A 15,719-nucleotide genomic window follows, 5' to 3' on the forward strand; every position below is an offset into this window, starting at 1 on the left:
GGGAGAGGCCACAACAGTGAGAGGCCCGCGTACCGCAAAAAAAAAAAAACAAATGGCTAGGAGAAAACCTTTGGTTTCAGAAGTGTAACCCTGTGCCAATGTTTTTCAAACCCTGCACTTAAAATGCATTTTATTTTTAAGTTGATTATACGTAACAAAACTTTTTAAAAAGCACAATTACGTTCTGGAATGTGGAAGACCACCTTCAGGTTAAATAAATTGCTATCCACACTTCCAGAAGTTAGAGAAGCTATTATGAATTAAGGGCTAATGATCTGTTACAGTGAAAGGATACAGATGAAAAGCAGGAAAGATGGCACAATAGGATAAAGTCACAGAGGGACCACATTGCCAGTTTCCTGTGCCCTGTCACTTAGGCCTCACAGCATCCGTGGGTGACAATATGAAGTGTACTGCTAAGGGGGGACCTCACACAAGACCTGGTATTATACAGGCTTTTTTTTAGTATGTCACGCACAAGGGACACCTGTGTGGCTGAACTTACTCTCTAGCTTCTCTGAATGTCAAACAGCTACAGAGACCCTAAGGCTCCCCTACCCACTGGCATGTCAGATTATTAGTATAAATTAGCTAGCATGGCACAAGGCCCCGGGTAAACACACACACTCTTATTAGTCCAAATGTTTCAAGGGCTTAGAAGTTATCTCCCAAGAGTCGGGCCAGTCTGCCAAACGTTTCTTTCAAATGAATACACATTGGACAACACAGGCCTGTGATGTAATCCTTTATACAGGTCAAGTAAAAATACTCAAAACTCGGACCCTTGTTTTAGCACATGTCGGTACTTATTATCTATGTCCTCAACCTTATTTATGGGCATCTGTATAAGGGAAATAGTAGAAAGGAGTGCTACTGCATGTGTTCCCCAGTCCACATTGGATGACCTTGAAACTGTGCCCCATAGGGGTTAACAGAAGCTGATGACTAACAACTTCTTGAGCTAGAATTATTAAAAAAAGGGAATATCATGTCAAAACCCCTTGCTTGTGAACTGCCTTAATTGGTTAAGCTCACTTGGGTGGGTTTTTTTTTCTCCTACTTGCATGTGCTCCAACTTCCTCCCTAGTTGAGCCATGTAGGTTTTCTCTTCTCTAGTTGTGGAGTGGGCTCAGTTTGTGGCATGTAAGTCTTAGTTGCCCCACTGCATGTGGGATCGTAGTTCCCTGACCAGGGATTGTATCACCCTCATCCCCTATATTGGAAGGTGGATTCTTTACCACTGGACCACCAGGGAAGTCCCCCACTGTAGAAAACATCTCTGACAGGGTGGGGACACTGTAGGGAAGGGAGCCTCAGTTGTTTTTTAGGAAATTGGAGTCAGCTCTTATCCAGCTATGTGTGAAGAACAGAAGCCTGTAATGCAGATACAGCTGTACACACTGACTACTGCCTCACCTTTTCTCTGATTGCCCTTCCCCCCACCTAAGACTACCCTGCCTCTTTGTCCCCCTACAGCACCTCACCTCCAGGAAGGTGGCTGTGAGACTTTTTTGTCTCCTGGCTTGTGCTGCCTTGTGAGTGAAATTCCTCTCCGGCAAGCTTTGACGTCCCACTGTTTGGCTTCTTGCACCTCTGATTCAGTAAAATAACCTCCTGTTCACAGTGTGAAACTCCCCACAGTTGGAGTATTCATACCAGGGAAATTGGCAAACACAATAATTGGGGGGGGGGGTGTTGGGTTTTTTTTTAAGTAGGTGTTTAGACTTACAGTAATGGAGACTATGTTAATAAGGACTACATGTGGGGCACTAAACATTTATTCCATCCAGCAAAGTCACTGAGAAAAACAAGTTGCAACACATTTCTTTTTATTCTCTCCACAGTTACTAATAAAAAGACATTTTAATCAAAGAAGACAATACACCTGGCAGAGAACACAGGAATGTTCAACATCATGAATCACTAGGGAAATGCATCAGACCACAGTGAGGTATGTATCCACACTTTTAAAACAGCTAATATTCAGGGGCTTCTCTAGTGATGCAATGGTTGAGAGTCTGTCTGCCGATGCGGGGACATGGGTTTGTGCCCCGGTCCAGGAAGATCCCACATGCTGCAGAGTGGCTGGGCCCGTGAGCCATGGCAGCTGAGCCTGCACGTCCAGAGCCTGTGCTCTGCAACGGGAGAGGCCACAACAGTGAGAGGCCTGTGTACCGCAAAAAAAGTAATATTCAAAACAGTAACCATACCAACCCACTACTTGTGCAGAACACAGGGGATGGAAGATTCCCAATGCAAAAAGGATACAACCCTATTCATTCGTTTTGAAATATGAAACCAGGGGTTTCCCTGGTCCAGGGGTGTAAGACTGTACTTCCACTGCAGGGGCCACAGGTTCAATCCCTGGTTGGGGTAGATGCCCCATGGTGTGTGATGTGGCAAAAAAAAAAAAAAATTAGAATATGAAACATAAAGACCGCAATGATATTAAAAGTCTAGAAAACACTAACTGAATGGGAAAAAAGGAAATCAATAGTAGTTGCCTGGGAGTTGTGAGGGGGTGTTCAAAGGTGGGTGTGGCAGTGATGGTGGATGTTTGGGGGTATATGTATCAAAATTTAATCAAGCTGCACATTTTATGAGGTATGTTCAAATTCAATACATGCCCATATACAGCTCAATTAAATTTTGGCTCCACATAAAAATCTGAATTTGGGGTGTGTGTGTGTGCCATGTGCCTTGCAGGAGCCAAGGATCCCCCTGGAATCTTACTCTGAATCTCCTTTTCAGTAGAACTCTGGCAAACCACAACCCCGTCCTTGACTCCTTGTCTCATGGGAGGGATTCTGTAGTAGTAGCGATGAAGACTGGTGAGCAATGAAAGGTTTTTTTTATTTTATTTTTTGTTGTGTTGGGCCGTTGTTGCTGTGCCTGGGCTTTCTCTAGCTGTGGTGAGCAGAGGCTACTCTTTGTTGTGGTGTGGGGGATTCTCATTGCAGTGGCCTCTCGTTGCAGAGCACAGGCTCTGGAAGTTGTGGCACACAGGCCTAGTTGCTATGAGGCATGTGGGATCTTCCCAGGCCAGGGCTTGAACCCCTGTCCCCTGCAGCAGGTGGATTCTTAACCACTGTGCCACCAGGGGAATCCCTGAAAAGTGTTTCCACTTAAGTTATCCAAGAACTCTGCCTGGGTCCTAAAAATCACATGCCTGTACTACACGATTTCCACACTCATTCCCCATTGTTTTCACTGTGCATCAAATGGCCTTGAGATAAACTATTTGCAGATGCTGAGGGAATCCTAAAACCTTTATGTTACTCAGTCTGACACTGACTGAGGTTCAGGAGGTTTCTGCAAAAACCTTTATGCAAAACAGCCACAGTGGTGGGAAAATACATGAATGCAATTTTATATTTTATTCCTTCTTCTTTGGTAGTCTCTCCCTGTAATTCCCTGTTTTAGTCCCACAGAGAGCCCTGCACTCTACCCCAGAAGGCCTTGGACAACGATGCAAAAATGGGCCAGAACTGGAGTGAAAACTATTCTCTGCCATGATACTACCCCCAGTGAGGTATACTAAGTTTGGAACACCCACAAAACCTGTTCCTGTGTCCTGTCCTAGCCAGTTGATGGAAGAGAATGACAAAACCCACGTGCTCAGGGAATCCATGCTTTTCTACAGGGGATACGAGAGCACAAAAGGCTACCTACCCTGATCACACTTAGATGACTGAGTCCCAGTATGGGGATCTGCCACTTGGAAAAGGTAAGAAACTCACAGTGACAGTAAGTCAGAAAGTAGAGCATAGCTCCTGAAAAGCTTCCTACAAACCTCGTACTCACGGGCAATCTGCACACTAGGGTTGTTCAGTTGTATGGCATTCAACTTCCGTTGATGAGTCCCTCACAAAGCCTATTCAGTATGATGTATTAACTAAGGAGACAGCTCATGTGCTACTCTCCTCATCTCATCTCAAGGCCTTTCTCCAGTATGAACTCTGGTGATAGATGAGGTTTTATAGACCTTTGGCTGAAAGCTTTCTTACATTTGCTGCACTCATGGTCTTTTTCTGTGGCGTGACCTGTTTGGTGTTCAGTAAGCTGGGTGTTTTGGCTGAAGAATTCTCCATATTTAGTGCATGCGTTTTTTTCCTCCAGTGTGACTGTCTTCTTCAGGCCTCTCTCCTGTGTGGACTCTCTCATGCTCTGCAAGCCTATACATCCAGGGGTAGGCTTTCCCACACTCATAGCACTTATAGAGACTTTTACCATTGTGAAACACTGCTGTGCAGTCAGCATCCTTTTGTGGAGTGACCTGGTGCTGGAGAAGGCTAGAGCTACCAGGGAAATCCATCCCAGCCTCCTGGCATGTGAAGGAGTTCTTGGATGCATGGACTATGTGGCTCCTCATAAAGGCCTTACCCCTGTCTCTTCTAAAGAGTTTCCCTCCACTGTGCTGGTGAAATTTCACACCTGACACACACAGTTTCTGGCCAGGAATTGTTCCCAGGTCTTCACCTAGAGGCAAACTTACTGTTTAAGGCCAGGCTACACATCTTCCAGGGACAGGACTTTGGATGGACAGGTCTCTGAAGTATTTATTCATGGCACTTCTACAGAAACATTCTGCTCAGAAATTATCTCCTTGTGCTCTGCTCCATGCCAACAAACTGAAAGCAGAGAAATGACACAATGTTGGGGGGAGTGCACACAGAAATGAGGTACACAGTCACTGGCTTTGGCACCAAAACACTGTGGGGCACAGGACATGATCCTGATATAATTTGAACCCCTGATGCCAAATCAATGGGGCCAAGCCCACTTTGAACCCCTCATGCTGGGGCTTGGAGTCATGTCCACTCTGTCATGTCCCAGGGTTCACCTCCCAGCTCCAGTTGGACAACAACATGGAACCTAGAAAATGCAAGTCCTAAGGGAAAGACAGGACAGGTGAACAGTCAGTACTAGCCCAGGAGAACAACCAATCCCCCAAAAAACCTGAGGAAAGAAAAACAGTGTCACAAAAAGAACCAGTGTCCCTGCTGGATCCCAACAATTCCTGGTACAGTCAGGGCCCAGGAAATATCAGCTGGAAGGGGGCAGAACCTAGTGCACAGAGGTGTGTGGGTCTACAGAGTCAACTTAGCAGGGAGTGGCTGAGACTGATGGAACCCACTGAACTAATTCCAAGTCTTATGACCCAGAAAAACTTCACTGAAAAAACTTCAGAGCTGCTGGTACTGGGGATACTTCTGAAAGGAGGTCGTACTCATTCAGCCTTGGCACCAACACAGATGAGAGGGAAGCAGTAATAGAGATGTGCCCACTGTCTAGGAGTCTGTGAAAAAACAGACTTGCCTTTGGAAAAGGGAAAGGCAGAGACCTGCCCAGGATGCTGGGATAGGTGGGAGGCCCTTACCCAATGATGCAACAAGTGCAAAGGGCTCCAGGATCACATCACGGCACAGGAATCTCTGGGCCTCATCAAGAAGCTTCCATTCCTCCTGGGAAAAGTACCCAGCCACGTCCTCAAAGGTCACAGGGCCCTGTGATGATGGGACAGATTTGTACATAAGCAGCCTCTCTCCCCAGGACCCCATAAGTACTTCTAAACCCAGCCCATACTCTGGGTTCATCATCCACCCCAGCTCTGTGACTTAGAGGGCAGTGGGCCCAATAACTCTTCATGCTTCCTTGATCAGTATGTACAACCCTGAGCAACAACAGGCAGGTGGACAGAGAGATACCATGTAATCTGTGAGCCTGGTATGCAGGGCCCTTTCCCTTTCCTCCAAGACAACAGCCTGAGTGTACCCACTATCATGTCTCCCAGATACAAGCAAACTTAGCCCCATCCTTCTCTCTTATACTTCTAGTACTAGGGCCTGGGGCAATTACTTCACACACTTTCCTCACTGAACCTCCTCATACATTACATGTCTACCATCATTCTCAGAACAGAAACCTCGTGCTACCATTCTAATTCTGCCCCCCTTGCTCTCTGTCCTTATCAGTTGTTAACAGACCTACATGTCCTAGAGCACTCCCATCACAATCACATCCTCAAGCATTTGTATATACTAGCCCCATTACTAAGACAACCTTTCATGTCTCAGTCCGCTGGCTGCCAAAAATGGGAATCTGTCCATAAAACCTAGGGTCTACAGACACCAAGTCCACAAAGACACCTGACACCAGTGCAGGGGCCATAAATGGTTCTGCTGAGCAAACCATTTAATATTTCAGGCAAAGACAAATACTCAAGAGAAAAATAAAGCATGTAAAAGAGGACAGAAAATGTTATAGAGTTGTGCCATAAGGTCATGTGGATACCTTGAGAAAAGGCTGTCCAGAAGTGGGACAAAAAAGTGCAAAGCCTCTCTATCAGAGTCATGTCTGGTGTGTATGAGCAGCATCCACAAGGCTAGTGTGACTGGAGCCCATTGAGCCAGAAGAATAAGGGATTGTGTTGGAGAGGAAATGGTTCTTTTCAAACTTTACTTTGGTTATATTAAAAATTATTACTTTATAAAAATCTCCACCTTACATAATCCATAGATTAAATTCTGATTTGGAATTATGCTAACATTACATAATAGGATTCAAGAATATATACTTTTTATACTTATCCACCATATTCTTTGATATATCCATTTTTTTCCCCCATACCTGTTCAGAGAGACTATCTGTAATTTCCTACTAGATTTCTTCTCCAGGGGTAGAGATCATGAACCACAATTTACTGAATTCACACTGAATATGACTCTCTGGAAAAGGGGTTCTTGCCAGAATCAAAGTGCTTGGCCTCCAGCAGTTGGGGATAACTGGGCATCATTGCTGACTCTTTAAACTTAAGAGAACTGCAACAAGCTATAGGACTTACCTCTAGTCCATCTGCATTGTAGAAACACAGAAATACCTTATTGAGTTCTTAACATCTTGCATTATCACTTTTTACACTTACAATGTCACTTACAATGACAAAAAGTGATAATGACAAAGCATTATCACTTTTTACACTTACAATGATTCATTTTATCACCCTTAAAACAAGTATTTTAACAAGATAGCTTAATCATTTATGATTTTCCACTAAAATAAGTATTATTCAGGAACTTCCCTGGTGGTCCAGTGATTAAAAATCTGCCTTCCAATGCAGGGGATGCAGGTTGGATCCCACATACTGTGGTGGGGCAACTGAGCCCATGTGCTTCAACGAAAGATCCTGTGTGCTGCAACTAAGACCTGACACAGCCAAAAATAAATAAAACAATACATAAGCATTATTTGAAGAGTACAATCACATTCTACCTGAAAAAGAATTCAGAGTAATGATAGTAAAGATGATTCAAAATCTCAGAAAAGAATGGAAACAGACGGAGAAGATACAAGAAATGTTTAAAAGAAAGGTAGATTTGATGAACAATACAATAACTGAAATGAAAAATACACTGGAGGGATTCAATAGCAGGATAACTAAGGTAGAAGAACGACTAAGTGAGCTTGGATGACAGAGTGGTGGAAATAACAACATTTAATGAACCAACATTTGCATTATAAGGGTCGAAGAAGAGAAAGGGAAAGGGCCTGAGAAAATATTTGAGGAGATTACAGCCGAAAACATCCCTAACATGGGAAAGGAAACACCCAAGTCCAAGAAGTGCAGAGTCCCATACAGGATAAACCCAAGGAGAAACACACCAAAACACATATTAATCAAACTGATACAAATTAAACACAAAGGAAAAATATTAAAAGCAGCAAGGGAAAAGCAACAAATAACACACAAAGGAATGATAACCATAAGGCTATATCAGCTGATTTTTCAACAGAAACTCTGCAGGCCAAAGTGGCACAATATATATTTAAATGGTGAAAGGGAAAAAACCTACAACCAGCAATACACTACTCAGCAAGGCTTTCATTCAGATTAGATGGAGAAATTAAAAGCTTTACAGACAAGACAAGCAAAAGCAAAGAGAATTCAGCACCACCAGACCAACTTTGCAAAAAGTGCTAAAAGAACTTCTCTAGGCAGAAAAGAAAAGGTCACAACTAGAAACAAGAAAATCACAAAAGGGAAAGCTCATCAGTAAAGGCAAACAGACAGTAAAAGAAGGAAACCAAAAAAAAAAAAAAAAAAAAAAAAAGAAGGAAAACATCCACACACGAAATATGATATCAAAACAGCAACCATGAGGAGTACAAATGCAGGAAATGGGAATTGCATTTGAAATTAAGACACCAGCACCTCAAAACAATCCTGTACATACATAAACTGCTATATAAAAACCACATAGATGCAGGGGACACGGGTTCAAGTCCTGGTCGGGTAAGATCGCACATGCCATGGAGCAAGTAAGCCTGTGTGCCACAACTACCGAGTGTGCACTCTAGAGCCCCCAAGCCACAATTACTGAGCTCACGTGCCTAGAGCCAATGCTCTGCAATGAGAAGCCATGTAAATGAGAAGCCTGCACACTGCAATGAAGAGTAGCTCCCAATTGCCGCAACTAGAGAAAGCCCGCACACAGCAACAAACACCCAACTCAGCCAAAAAGAAAAAAAACATACAGGCAGACTGCAAACCAAAAAATTACAATAGGTTCAAAAAAAGAAAAAAAAAAAAAACCCCAAACACAACACTAAAGATAATCATCAAACCACAAGAGATGAAATCAAAAGGAAGGGAAGACAGAACACCAGACAAAAACAAATCCAAAGTTGGGGAACTATGATCCCTCAAGCCATGGGAAGAAGAAAAAATAAAAGAAATTGCCTATATGAAATCCAAAGAAAGCTGGAGTAGCAATACTCATATCACACAAAATAGACTTTATGGTACAAGAGACAAAGAAGTACTGCAGAATGATCAAGGGATCAATCTATAATGAAAAAAACGCTAACAGCCATAAGAAGAGAAACTGACAGCAACACAATGATGGGGGGACTTTAACACCCCACTTACACCAATGGACAGATCATCCAGAGAATCAATATGGAAAAACAAGCCTTAAATGACACATTAGACAAGATGGCATTAATTGATATTTAAACCACATTGCATCCAAAAGCAACTGAATACACATTCTTTTCAAGTATACCTAGAACATTCTCCAGGATAGAACACATCCTGGGCCACAAAGAAAACCTTGGCAAATTTACATGAAATCATATCAAGCACCTTGTCCATATGAGATTAGAAATAAATTACACAACGAACTATTAAAAAAAAAACCCCACACATGGAGGCTGAACATGTTACTAAAAAACAATGGATCACTGAATACATGAAAGAAAATCAAAAACTACCTAGAGGGTTTCCCTGGTGGCGCAGTGGTTGAGAGTCCGCCTGCCGATACAGGGGACACAGTTTTGTGCCCCGGTATGGGAAGATCCCACATGACACGGAGCAGCTGGGCCTGTGAGCCATGGCCCCTGAGCCTGCGCGTCCAGAGCCTGTGCTGCGCAACGGGAGAGGCCACAACAGTGAGAGGCCTGCGTACCACAAAAAAAAAAAAAAAAACTACCTAGAGACAAAGGATGATGAAAACACACTGATCCAAAACTATGGGATGTAGCAAAAACAGTTCTAAGAGCGAAGTTTATAACAATACAATCTTTCCTCAGGAAACAAGAAAAATCTTCAATAAACAACCTAATCTTACTTACACCTAAAGCAAATAATAACAAAGATCAATGAAACTAAAAGCTGTTTTTTTGAAAACATAAACCTTGCCAGAGTCATCAAAAACAACAGGTGAGGGCTCAAATCAATAAAAACGGACACCACAAAAATACAAAGGCTCCTAAGAGACTACTGCAAGCAACTATATACAATAAAATGGACAACCTAGAAGAAATAGGCAAATTCCTAGAAAGATACAACCTACCAAGACTGAGCCAGGAAGAGAGGACCAGATGGCCTCATAGAAGAACTTATCAAACATTTAAAAAGAAAACACCTATAAAAAACTGCAGAAGAGGAGACACTCCCAAGCTCATTCTGAGGTCATCATCACCCTGATATCAAAACCAAATATACCACCCACACACAAGAAAATTACAGGCCAATATCACTGATGAACATACATGCAAAAACTCCTCAATAAAATACTAGCAAACTGACTACAACACATTAAAAGGATCATACACCATGATCAAGTAGGATTTACCCAGGGATGCAAGGATTCTTCAATATATGCAAATCAATCAATGTATACACCGTATTAACAAATTAAAGAATAAAACCCATATGATCATCTCAATAGATGCAGAAAAAGCTTTTGACAAAATTCAAAACTCATTTATGATAAAAACTCTCCAGAAAGTTGGCATGGGGGAACCTACCTCAACATAATAAAGGCCATACACAACAAACCCACAGCTAACATCATTCTCAACGGTGAAACACTGAAAGCATTTCCTCAAAGATCAGGTACAAGACAAGGATGTCCACTCCTGCCAATAGTTTCAGAAGTTCTAGCCACAGCAATCAGAGAACAAAAAGAAAAGAAATGCAAATTGGAAGTAGTAAAACTATCACTGTTTGCAGATGACATGATACTACTCAGAGAAAATCCTAAAGATGCTATCAGAAAACTACTATGCTCATCAGTGAATTTGGTAAACCTGCAGAATACAAAATGAATGCACAAAAATCTCTTGCATTCCTATACACTAACAATGAAAGATCAGAAAGAGAAATTAAGGAAACAATCCCATTCACCACTGCAACAAAAAGAATAAACTACCTAGGAATAAACCTACCTAAGGGGCTTCCCTGGTGGCGCAGTGGTTAAGAATCCACCTGCCAATGCAGGGGATGTGGGTTCGAGCCTTCGTCCGAGAAGATCCCACATGCCGCAGAACAGCTGAGCCCCCATACCATAACTACTGAAGCCTGCATGCCTAGAGCCTGTGCTCTGCAACAAGAAAAAAACGCCACTGCAAAAAGAAGCCTACGCACCACCACGAGGAAGTAGCCCCTGCTCGGCACGACTAGAGAAAGCCTGCGTGGAGCAACAAAGACCTAATGCAGCCCAAGATAAATACATGAATAAATTTATTAAAATAATAATAAAAATAAACGTACCTAAGGAGGCCAAAGACCTGTACTCAGAAAACTGTAAGATGCTGATGAAAGCAATCAAACATGACATAAACAGAGAGATAGACCATGTTCTTGGATTGGAAGAATCTATATTGTGAAAATGACTATACTACCCAAAGCAGTCTACAGATTCAGTGTAGTCCCTAACAAATTACCAATGGCATTTTTCACAGAACTAGAACAAATAATTTTACCATTTGTATGGAAACAGAAAGACCTCGAATAGCCAAAGCAAGCCTGAGAAAGAAAAACGGAGCTGGAAGAATCAGGCTCCCTGACTCCAGACTATACTACAAAGTTAGAGTAACCAAAAGTTTGGCACTGGCACAAAAACAGAAATACAGATTGATGGAACAGGATAGATAGAAAGTCAAGAGATAAACCCACACACCTATGGTCACCTAATCTATGACCAAGGAGGCAAGAATGTAAAATGGAGAAAGGACAGTGTCTTCAATAAGTGGTGTTAGGAAAACTAGACAGCTACATGTAAAAGAATGAAATGAAAACACCCACTAACACCATACACAAAAATAAAGTCAAAATTGATTAAAGACCTAAGTGAAGGCCAGACACTATAAAACTCTTAGAGGAAAACATAGGCAGAACACTTTCGACATAAAGCGCAGCAAGATCTTTTTTGACCCACCTCCTAGAGTAATGAGAATAAAAACAAAAACAAATGGAACCTAATTAACCTTACGAGGTTGTGCACAGCAAAGGAAACCATAAAAAAGACGAAAAGACAACCCACAAAATGGGAGAAAATATTTGCAAACGAAGCAACTGACAAGGGATTAATTTCCAAAATAATCAAACAGTTCATGCAGATCAGTATCGAAAAAAACACAAACAATCCAATCAATAAATTGGCAGAAGACCTAAATAGACATTTCTCCAAAGACATTCAGATGGGCAAATGCCCATGAAAAGATGCTCAACATCACTACTATTAGAGAAATGTAAATAAAAACTACAGTGGGAACCACCTCACACTGGTCAGAATGGCCATCATCAAAAAGTCTACAAATAATAAATGCTGGAGAGGATGTGGAAAAATGGGAACCCTCCTACACTGCTGGTGGGAATGTAAATTGGTACAGCTGCTATGGAGAACAGTATAGAGGTTCCTTAAAAAACTAAATATAGAAGTACCATATAATCCAGCAATCCAACTCCTGTGCATATATCCATAGAAAACCACAATCTGAAAAGATACAAGCAGCACAATGTTTACTGCAGCACTATTTACAACAGCCAAGACATGGAAGCAACTTAAGTGTCCACCAATGGAGGAGTGGATAAAGATGTGGTACATATACACACTGGATAAAAAAACCATAAAAAAGAACAAAATAATGCCATTGGTAGCAACATGGATGGACCTAGAGACTGTCATACTGAGTGAAGTAAGTCAAACAGAAAAAGACATGATGATATTGCTAAAAAACAAAAAATAATAGAAATAAACTTATTTACAAAGCAGAAACAGAGCCACAGGTGTAGAAACAAACTTCTTGTTACCGGGGGAAAGCGGGGAGGGGGGGATAATTTGGGAGACTGGGATTGATATATACACACTACTATATATAAAACAGATAACTAATTAGGACTTACTTTATAGCACAGGGAACTCTACTCAGTACCCTGTAATGACCTATATGGGAGAAGACTCTAGAAAAGAATGAATATATGTATATTTATAAGCGATTTACTTTGCTGTACACTTGAAACTAACACAACATTGTAAATCAACTATACTCCAATAAAAATTATTTAAAAAACCCCAAAACCCTCTAAGTGTGTGTATGCTGTAAAACTGAGTTTATGCAATGTATAATAAGTCTGTATCAAAATCTAACAATGGGGTAGTTGAAAAATATGTATAATTTCATTCAAAGAACTAAGTTAAAATTAGTAAGAACAAAATTAAAAACTGGAAATGTTCATTTAAATAAATAATTTTAACATATATGTTAGATAAATGCATATGTACACAAGAACAGATGGCAGGTATGGCTATAAATACAGAAAGTAGACCAAAAAAAAAAAAGAAGAAGAAAAAAGAAACACGTAAACAAAGAAGAGCCTTCAACAGGGGAACTTATAAAGACATTTTACCCATATACTCATATCTACAGAATACAGCACAAGAAAGGAAAATGAATGTGTTAGGGAACTGAAACCACCCACCTTGGCCAGGCACAATGATAATCACTTGCCTGAATTGTCTCACAACAGGAAGTTCTGATAAAGAGGTGCTGCCTCTGAAAGCTAACTGGGAGAATTTGGGAGGGTCTGAAAGGAGGAGGGAAGAGATGATATGTCCTGCCTACCTCCCAGAATCCCCCTCACGCTGGAATCCACCTTGGCTGAGAGGTGAGTGCACCACCAGGAAGGACCCTGAGTCAGAACAACTGGCCATAGACAACCCGGAAACTAACCCTATTACCATAAAAGCTGAGATTGCGAGCATCATGGCAGAGCAATTCTCCTGGGTTCCCTACTGTGTTGCTCTTCGCCTAGGCACCCCTTTCCAATAAAGTCTCTTGCTTTGTCAGCATGTGTGTCTCCTTGGACAATTAATTTACGAGTGTTACACAAGTGCCCACTCTCAGACCCTGCAAGGGGTCCCCCTGAAACCATGCAACTCAGATTGGGACTTTACTTGATATCACACACCTGGTCTCAGGACTTAATGAACCTCAGGTTCTTGAAGTCTCCTCACAGAAAGAGTTCAGTGAGACAACGTGATAGGTAAGAATTGGATTTATTTAGCGAGGAACACACTCCACAGACAGAGTGTGGGCCATCTCAGAAGGCGAGAGGCCTCAAAATATGACGTGGTTACTTTTTATGTTCTACGTAATTTCACAGGCTGAGTGGGAGGATTATTCCAACTACTTCCCGGGAAGGGGCAGGTATTTCCAGGAATTGGGCCACCACCCACTTTTTGGCCTTTTAGAGTTAGCCTTAGAACTGGCAGGTCGCTGGTGGGTGTGTTATTTACATGCTCATGTATTACAATGGGAGTATAATGAGCCTCAAGATCCACTGGAAATCAAATCTTCCGCCATCTTGGACCTAATTGGTTCAAACCTGTTTGTTTTAGTCAAGTCCTATGGATATGTCATTCCTTTAAAGGCTGTGCCCTGCCCCTTCCCTCCTGTTTCACCTCTTTCTTCCACAAAGGGATAGCCATGAAAAACATGGGTAAAGTCACACCACATTGCGCAAAAGAAGAAAAACACATCATAAAACATATTACATTCATAAAAAACTTTTAAAACAAGCGAAACTAAACAAGACACGTCAAATAGTTTCCACATAGTTGGCAAAACTATCAAGAAAAGAAAGGAAATGCTTACTTCAAACAGCAGCCAATACATTAACTTGCTGGGGATGGGGATAATTGTTTGGAAAAATCCCACAGGCTGCTTCTGAGGTCCTATTTATATAGCAATTTTGGCCTGAGCGGTGATATTAATCTCATAGCTTCTTCAACCGCACATTGAAGTCCTCTGCAATTTTTTTTTCCCAGGCAGGTCACATTTCAAACTTCGGAAAGCCAAGTTTTGGGGGTACAAATAATAACTATAGGACACTAGTAAAAGAACACAGATAAAACACTGCTGAATGAGAAGAGTTGGGGGAGGGCCCGGATGACGCAGCATTTACCTGAATCAGACACATCTGCGCCGGCGCCAGCGGAGTTTGTGGGTGAAGGTGGGGCCCGGGCACTGCGGCACCAACCGCCCGACAGAGTCAGGCCGGATAGCGCCCACGCCGAGCCTCAGACGAAGCTCAGAGAAGCGGGCACGGCGCCTTCCTGGCTCCCTGACCTCTGGCCTTCACAGCGTTGCGAAGTTCCCCGCCTGTGAACACAGCCGAGTTTACAAAATAACGACCTCAGTCGACGCCGGAAAAGCCGCCCAGACTCCGTCCTCTAGAACGGAAGTGACTCTTTCATGAGCCTTCATTGGCCCAGGGGCGCCCACGAACTGGCGTAGTTTTTTTCCGGGTAATGCAGTTCACGGGCCTCTAGAACCTGTCAAGGGGTGGTGCTCCCCGCCTACAGGAAAAGCCCCGCCTCACTGCCCGGGCTCCTGGGAAAGAGTGTCCTGGAGGCTCTGAGGACGGGGGCGGAGTTTCACGCTTCTTAAAGGAGACGAACCCAGATTTCCATGGAATGTAGTCTTCGCTGGTCCCAGAGAGACAGCCATAATATTTCAGATGTTTCCGAAACCTACAAAACCAAACGGGCACATGATACCAGGTTGTCACTATGACACAAAGTTCATGCATCCATAGCTGGGGTCTATTAAACATTGTCTTATTGCTCTTCCAAAGGATGTAGCCTAAGGCTTTAGACCTCACTGTGTTAGGTCAGAGTCAAGAGAACATAGACTCCAGACAGGGAGCCATAGTGAACAAGACAGAGGAGGAATGTGGGGTGGCCATAAGCAGGTGGACCATGTGTTGCTTCTCTGGTTCCCTCATTAAAGAGTAGAGCCAGTGATGTCCCATTCAGGGACACCATTTTTGAACTTGCATCTGTGAAGAAGCATGTGATGAAATACACCTGCACACAGCAATTACCTCACCTTTTCTCTAACTCTGATGGCCTTTTCCCACACCTAAGACC

The 15,719-nt window shown here is 42.5% G+C and overlaps 1 protein-coding gene and 1 long non-coding RNA gene across 19 annotated transcripts in view; one reads left to right on the forward strand and one right to left on the reverse strand.

The window, feature by feature from the left end:
- The window catches only part of LOC117197939 (uncharacterized), a 31,424-nt gene that overhangs the window by 14,550 nt on the left and 1,155 nt on the right, over positions 1-15,719 (forward strand). For 5 of the 18 annotated variants that reach the window (XR_007474257.1, XR_007474270.1, XR_004478834.2 and 2 more), the window contains 2 exons: positions 1,845-1,951; positions 2,707-8,616. This is a non-coding gene — a long non-coding RNA (uncharacterized LOC117197939). Of the gene's footprint in view, positions 1-1,844; positions 1,952-2,706; positions 8,617-13,315; positions 13,638-15,719 lie in introns of those variants that run through there. The other 13 variants (XR_007474265.1, XR_007474267.1, XR_007474264.1 and 10 more) reach the window with 13 other exon arrangements.
- LOC105747723 (zinc finger protein 501-like) overlaps positions 1,813-15,719 on the reverse strand; it is a 62,057-nt gene continuing 48,150 nt past the window's right edge. Inside the window, 4 exon segments of the mRNA XM_049703301.1 lie at positions 1,813-4,631; positions 5,381-7,206; positions 14,753-14,949; positions 15,249-15,320. The gene's annotated coding sequence lies outside the window, so the exon portion shown is untranslated.

This window comes from Orcinus orca, chromosome 20 (assembly GCF_937001465.1).
Source record: "Orcinus orca chromosome 20, mOrcOrc1.1, whole genome shotgun sequence".
Lineage (NCBI taxonomy): Eukaryota > Metazoa > Chordata > Mammalia > Artiodactyla > Delphinidae > Orcinus > Orcinus orca.